The following is a 6,697-nucleotide window of genomic DNA, read 5'->3' as shown; positions in this document are numbered from 1 at the left end:
AAACCCAGCAGTCCAAGACTATTGAGGACAAACAGTGGGAAAACACTAAAATAAATAAATAAAAGGACAAATAAAAATCAAAATTTGAAAGTAAAGATTACTTAAATGTATAAATCGATGTCTGAGGTGCACACAGATTATACACCCAGATACACAAAGCAAAACTTTACTAAAAAGCTTGATCTTTTATGAGTTAAAAGGACGTCTTCTGCTGCACAATATTGGGTTACTAGCTGCCCAGAGCTGAACTGAGATGATCCCGTTTGACGTAGAGTGTCTTATTTTCAAAAGAAGTTATCAAAGCTTCTGTTAAATGTAAAAAAAAAAAAAAGTCAAGAGATGCTAAGTTCTTTTACTATTTTTGCTTTTGTTCGTGCCAAAAATAGAAATAATTCATATTATTAGAAAAAAAGAAAGTCGTGAATGCTAATCCAAATTTCCTAAAGGCTAAAGTGAGACTAAACGGCTCCTTCTAGGTTTTGATCAGTAGAAAACGAGCTCAAATGACTTTTTTACTGCTAAAGGTTTACAAATCCTGTTTTAGATCAAATTGGAAGAGAACTTGGAGATAATCTCCCCAACTTACCGTGAGTAGTGTATGTCTTTGTTTTCACATACATTTAAACAAAAAAATGATGATGTTCTTGTAAATTCCTTTATGGTTATTAATGCACTGCCTGAATCTCTCCCTTATTGTCCAATTAGTTCTCTATTTCTTACATTTCCAATTAGGCTTCCAGCGATATTAAAGCTGTCGCAGCAGCACATCTAAAAACATACCGTGGTTTTTATCAGCTTAATATTGCAGAAAAGGGAGTCAGATCATCTTTCTCATTGGTTACAGTGACAGCACTCTCATTTAATCAAATTAAATCTCAAGAAGCGTGTCGCGCCACACGCCCCTTCCATGCGCACACGCCTGCACTCGCTTGGGTTCCCCTTTCTGCTTTCCAGTGGCACAAATACTTAGAAAGCCAATCAATCACGCACACAAACATGCTGGGGTGGCTCCGAAGTTCACCACAACTGACCTACGACCTTCGTCTGGTGTGAGGAAAACCCGACATTTAAGCCACCCAGACGCATGCGCCTTTTTTTAAATGGAGGTAAAGAGGAAATTAATCTCTCCCTTGGCTGCTGTGGCAGGATATTAATCTAGCAGTTCCATTCATCTGCTCATCTCTTCCCTCGCTGCCTGATAATCCTCCTCCTCATCAACAGCATATTCAAACCTCAGGTGGACGAACACAGTAATTGATTAGGATGTGAAGCTTCCCTCACTTGTCTTTTTTCCCCAACTCTGACGCTCATTTCAGGGATGCTGAATTATCGCATATTTATGGCACATATTCCTCGTCTTTAAGGAGAAAATCCTTCCAGGACTAACTGCAGTCACACAGTCGATCCTCACTAACCCTCCGTAATTATTGTTGCGCTTTCACTAAATGACATTTCAAACTAATTACAGGCTACAAATCATTTCCGTGCGGTGATCAGTACGGACAACAGAACCAAACATTTTCCTCCAAGGAAGCTTGGAACAAACGGATCACCGTGTTCTGATCGGCAATTATAGCTTCCCATCAGCACTGATCGATATCGTTTAGTAAATTACTCCAAAGACGGCCTAAAAAATTAAAGCAGAGCCACAAAAACTCAAAAGTTAATAAGGAGCACGGTGACATTGGTGTTGAAAATTTACGAGACAAATCTCTTTAGTGAAGTGGTTTATAGAACCAGATCGGTCCGAATGACGTCGGCGTTTAATTGTTTTAAGTTGGACGTTATTCACACATTAAGTGCAACCAAGCACAAAGACTGATGCAGATTCATGCTGTATGTATTTTAAGAGCATCCGAGGGTAAATAGGGTTAAAACCGAACCTTCTTCCGGTTCCATGCAATAAGAAAAAAGTTCGTCACTGGCGTAATACTGATGTATTTAGAAAAGTACAAAAGTCACTTTTTTTTTTTTTATCTTTTGGTTTTTGACAGAAATCTTTTTTTCAAATTAAAATTCAACCACGTGTTTAAAACAATTTAAGATTGTCTGTAGACATTCTACAAATTTAGATTAAATAATTGTTGATTTGTTGTAGTTTTTTTCTATTTTTAAGGACTAAGTAAAGGCAAATTTAGGGGATTTCTTTCACAGAATGATCATTTAATTCTAGTTTAAATCAATTTGATTCATTTGGAATTTTTGTTCTTAACTGTTTCCTAATTCAGAGCTTGTATTTTGTGTACTGTAATAATGTCTTTGTAATATTCTTTGCAGAGGATGAAGAGAAGGATTGAGGTCACACTGAGGTCAGCAGTGCTGCGAGTTTTGGAGAAAAAGTACTAATGTTGTTCACTTTACATCCCCTAAAGACACACTCCAATGAAAATGATGTTTTTAAACATGTTCTTGTGGCATTTTTCTAATGGTGAAGGACATAAATAAAGAAAATTAATCTTGCATTTCGGAGTATTTTGTTCCTTAAATCGTAATCAAGAGAAGAAGCAAAAAATGTTCCATTCTAATGCATCCAATTGAAGACTTTTTCTTTTTTTGGGAGAAGATTGAGCTCAACAAAATTAATAAATGAATGTAAGATTTACCATATTTCATCAAATTTCAAATTAAACAGTTTAGGGGATTTGTTTACCTTCCAACCAACGTCTTTCTTAAGGAGCAGACATGGAGTGACTCTTGATATTTGTTCTTTTTGTTCTTAAGTATCCACACGCCGGAGGATCTCCCCGTGTGGATCAGAAATATATGAGTTTGAACTCGACTGATTCTGATTGGTTCATCAGAAGTGTAGTGTGAGCTGCAGTGGTGCGTCTGCAGACGGAGGTAGAAAGCATCAGGGAGGGGTCGCAATGTCAGTCGTTCACATAAAGTTACAAAATGTATCTTAAAAAATACATTATTTCAGTTTTTCTACCACAAGACAAACAGATCCACGCACGTCTTTGTTTATTTAGTTGTCTTAAAACTGTACGTCTGGATAGCTCCAGTAGTGCTCGTCATTTCTGTTACAGATGGGGAAAGGGGCGGGCTTACTCCGCACTACAACTCAGACAAATTTCTCATGAACTCCTGCCGCTCTGCAGAAACTATGTCAGTTTATCACAATTAACATAATTTTTAAAAATGCTTGATCGGAGTTTGTCACTTCTACTAGTTTCCATAAATCAGCAACTTTATTTCATTGAATCTTTATTTTCTGTTTAATATTTTCAACTAGTTTAAACTTAGACTTTGTTTGGGACCCAAAAAGTGTGATTTAAAAGTTAAAGTCTCACTGTTTGTCAAACACCTAGGTGTGTGAAATTTGTTCATTGTTCATCCTCTGTGGGAGGGGTGTGCTGCAGACACAGAACCATTTGGTGGTTTAACCCCCCAGTCCAACCCCTTAATGCTGAGTGTGAAGCATAGAGGCACAGGGTCCCATGTTTAGAGTCTTTGGTATGACTCGGCCGGGATTTGAACCTACGACCTTCCAATCTCAGGGCGGACGCTCTACCACAAGGCCACTGAGCTGGTCAAAGTGGAGGCTAGTGAACAGCTGCCAACTTTAGCTGCAATGTGACAACTAAATACAAGATAAATAAAGTATTTTCTATTTAATAAATGAGAATTCAACATGTTTTCAACGTAACTATCTGCTCACGAGTGACATTAGAGAGTCAGTTCCCACATATGTAAAGTGAAAACAACAACTGTTGCAATAATTCCTGATACTGGTAAATAGCAAATTTATTTTTCGTTGAAGACAAATACTCTTCCTTCAAATTCCGACATTTTTTTTTTTTTTTTTCATTAACTTCGTTAGCTTGGAGCTTTTATTTTGGCGGTCAAATGAGCCGTTTTAAGACAGTAATGATGTATTTAAAACATACGACCGATGAGACCGAGTTAGTATGCGTAAAGAATAAGTAGGTGACAGAATCTGGTAGTTTTTCAAAATAAAACTTCCTTTAGAATCCCATTTTTTGCTTTATTTTTATGTATTTACTGGTGTCTGTGTCCCATGAATGCTTTCATTTCAAAGCACCTGTTGCTCCTCGAGTGTTTTTTTTTTCTCTGTTCAGACTGATTCTTATCGGAGCATCAACCCCCGGAGTTCCCACCCCCTCACCGTAGCAGGGTGTTGATGCCGTGTTGACCCTCAGGGAGACAAATGTGGCTGATAAAGCTAAGTTCATTATCCGCTCCTGACAGGTCGGTCATGGGTCGGGCCTAATCTGAGCCCAGAGGAGCCCAGCCGCTTGGCCACCGCGTGACCCGGCTCCGTTACAGCCTTTAATCGGATCCGAGGTTAATGTGCTGCTTCTGTGACAAAAGCAGCACAAGAGGGGAGACGGCGTTGGTTTGCTTCCCCGGCAGGAAGAGGGAAAAAAAAAAAAAAAAAAGAAGAAGTCTCACTCTCTCTAGAGATTCAACACTTAGCCCACACGACTGAGCCGTGACTCAGAGGAGAAAAAGCTCGCCGCAAAATAAATATCATTAACCCACAATTAAAACCCTGTTCTCTGTCCTGACATCCTTTATTGTTCTCATATCTCTGTCCAATTACAACATGCAGGAGTAATTACAGCTGCATTAAAAAGTAATGAAGTTATATGAGCAGAGCCCGAGCCGACAGAAGGCGCCGAGATGGAGGGACGGGATGGAGAATCTGCTCATGGAGGTGAAATGTCAATGAGATGACTCTGCAGCTCCCAGAAACCTCCACAGTTCAGCACCAATCAATCTTGTGAGAATCTGTTACCGTGGAGACCAAATAAAACAGCTGCCTCATCGTTTTAGTTACTCTCCATAATGATAGTTCCAGTTTGTTTTAATGTGTTCGTATTGAAGCGACTGTTGTGTTTGCGTGAACGCGCGCCGCCGTGTTTCTGCCGGCGAGTAACGGCGCTGGATTGCTTTGGTGGAGCGTTTAGGTTGGGGTCAGACGTGAGAGCAAGGCAATTTGAGGGTGGAAATGAGCGATGTCTTCTTTCATTTGAGAGCGAGAGGCCTCAGCCGATCGCTCGCCGTCTCCTCCGACATGGAGGCGCGACCGTCGAGTCTCAGCTTCTGCGTCCGTCTCTCGACATGGAGGAGAAGGAGCGCACAGGTGAAACAACCTAAGGCCTCTGATGTATGGAAATGGACAAACAGTACATCAATGAGCAGAAATATTCATTTAGAAAGAAAAAAAGCAATAGGGGGACAAACGAGATGGATAATAGAGATGTACAGAAAGAGTGTAGGAAAAAATTTGGCGATATATTGCAACACTTTATCGGGCAATACTTGTATCGATTTAAAGATACATTTAAATATATCCACGGGTTCTGTTTTAATATTTTATAATAATTTTCAAAAAATGTTGAGCTTACCAAATATTTTAGCAACATGATAACGTTTTATTTTGTTATCCCCTAAGGTTTTTATAGGCTAATTTAGAGTTTAGTTTCTGTTTTAGCGACAGGCTAACGGTTTTGGCTAATTTGTTAGCTACCTGAGGTTTTTATAGGCTAATTTAGAGTTTAACTTCTATTTTAGCCACAAGCTAAGATTTTAATATGTTATCTACTAAGGGTTTTTTAAGAGTTTAGCTTCGATTTTAGCAACAGGCTAACATTTTTGGCTAATTTGTTATCTACTGGAGGTTTTTATAGACAAGTCAGAGTTTAGCTTCTACTTTCGCAATAGGCTAACATTTTAATTTGTCATCTACTAAGGTTTTTTAGGGTTATTTTAGAGTTTAGCTTCTACTTTAACAACAGGGTACCGTTTTAATTTGTTATCCACTGAGGTTTTTATAGGCTAATTTAGAGTTTAGTTTATGTTTTAGCAACATGCTAACGGTTTTGGCTATTCTTTTTTATCTACTGGAGGTTTTAATAAGCTAATTTAGAGTTTAACTTCTACCTTAGCAACCAGCTAAAATTTTAATTTGTTATCTACTAAATTTTTTTTAGGCTAATTTAGAGTTTAGCTTCTAATTTAGCAACAGGTTAACATTTTTGGCTAATTTGTCATCCACTGAGGTTTTTATAGACTAATTTAGAGTTTAGCTTCGACTTTAGCAACAGGCTAACATGTTTGGCTAATTTGTTAGCTACTGGAGGTTTTTATAGGCTAATTTAGAGTTTAACTTCTATTTTAGCCACAAGCTAAGATTTTAATATGTTATCTACTAAGGGTTTCTTTAAGAGTTTAGCTTCCATTTTAGCAACAGGTTAACATTTTTGGCTAATTTGTCATCTACTGAGGTTTTTATAGACTAATTTAGAGTTTAGCTTTGACTTTAGCAACAGGCTAACATTTTTGGCTAATTTGTTAGCTACTGGAGGTTTTTATAGGCTAATTTAGAGTTTAACTTCCATTTTAGCCACAAGCTAAGATTTTAATATGTTATCTACTGAGGGTTTCTTTAAGAGTTTAGCTTCTATTTTAGCAACAGGGTAAGATTATTGGCTAATTTGTTATTTACAGAGGTTTTCATAGGCCAATTTAGAGTTTAGCTTCTACTTTAGCAACAAGCTAACATTTTAATTTGTTATCTACTTAGTTGTTTTTGTTGCTAAGTTAGAGTTTAGCTTCTACTTTAGCAACAGGCTAATGTTTTTGGCTAATTTGTTGTCTACTGGAGGTTTTTATAGGGTAATTTAGGGTTTAGCTTATATTTTAGCAACAGGCTAATCTTTTTGACTAG

The 6,697-nt window shown here is 37.8% G+C and overlaps 2 long non-coding RNA genes across 2 annotated transcripts in view; one reads left to right on the top strand and one right to left on the bottom strand.

Annotated features, from left to right (window-relative positions):
- LOC118599040 overlaps nt 1-6,697 on the bottom strand; it is a 50,851-nt gene that overhangs the window by 36,318 nt on the left and 7,836 nt on the right. The gene's annotated exons all lie outside the window — the stretch shown is intronic.
- The window catches only part of LOC112146750, a 2,797-nt gene continuing 680 nt past the window's right edge, over nt 4,581-6,697 (top strand). Inside the window, exon 1 of the long non-coding RNA XR_002919311.2 lies at nt 4,581-5,110. This is a non-coding gene — a long non-coding RNA (uncharacterized LOC112146750). The remainder of the gene's footprint in view (nt 5,111-6,697) is intronic.

Source organism: Oryzias melastigma, linkage group LG8 (assembly GCF_002922805.2).
Source record: "Oryzias melastigma strain HK-1 linkage group LG8, ASM292280v2, whole genome shotgun sequence".
In the NCBI taxonomy this organism is placed as follows: domain Eukaryota; kingdom Metazoa; phylum Chordata; class Actinopteri; order Beloniformes; family Adrianichthyidae; genus Oryzias; species Oryzias melastigma.
This window is presented reverse-complemented; position numbering and strand designations above follow the sequence as displayed.